Consider the following 749-nt stretch of genomic DNA (forward strand, 5'->3'; position numbering starts at 1 on the left):
CTAACATTTCTAAGTGCAGGAAGAAAATTTGTCTTGACAGTATGAAGATCCTCAAGCCATGAAACATAATGACTTATCTCCTCGCAGTTTAGTTCAGCTCCGGGACAGTAGTAGGTCATGTCTACCAAGCGCCGGACATGTTTGGTTGAATGGAGATAAGCTGTCAATATAAATTATAGTTGTCAATTATTTTTGAATAAGCAATATCAAAGACAAAAATATAGTTGAGAAAAACTCACATAATTGTAGAATTGAAGGCGTCTGCACATCGACCCATATGTCTCTATTACCTTCAATATCATCTTCCGGACGAATATCAAAGGTGATAACCATACCAGGCTCAAATGCATAAGTCTTGCATAGTGCTTGCCAAGTTTTGCATTCAAAATAGGTGTACGTGTGTGCATTTTAATTTTGACATTGAAAGTATAACCATGCTCAGTTGAAACCTATCTTATCCAAGACAAAAATTCTTGCATGGCAGGGGATGCGCTAGTAGAATAGTGAAAATTAAAAATTATAAGTCAGGCAAATGAAGCATATATATATATATATATATATATATATATATATATATATATATATATATATATATATATATATATATATATAAGTCATACTTCTTCCTCTTCTTCTCTTCTTCTTCTTCATCATCTTCTTATTCTTCTTCTTCTTCTTCTTCTTCTTCTTCTTCTTCTTCTTCCTCTTCTTCCTCTTCTTCTTCTTCTTCTTCTTCTTCTCCTCCTCCT

Source organism: Triticum dicoccoides, chromosome 5B, assembly GCF_002162155.2.
Source record: "Triticum dicoccoides isolate Atlit2015 ecotype Zavitan chromosome 5B, WEW_v2.0, whole genome shotgun sequence".
In the NCBI taxonomy this organism is placed as follows: Eukaryota; Viridiplantae; Streptophyta; class Magnoliopsida; order Poales; family Poaceae; genus Triticum; species Triticum dicoccoides.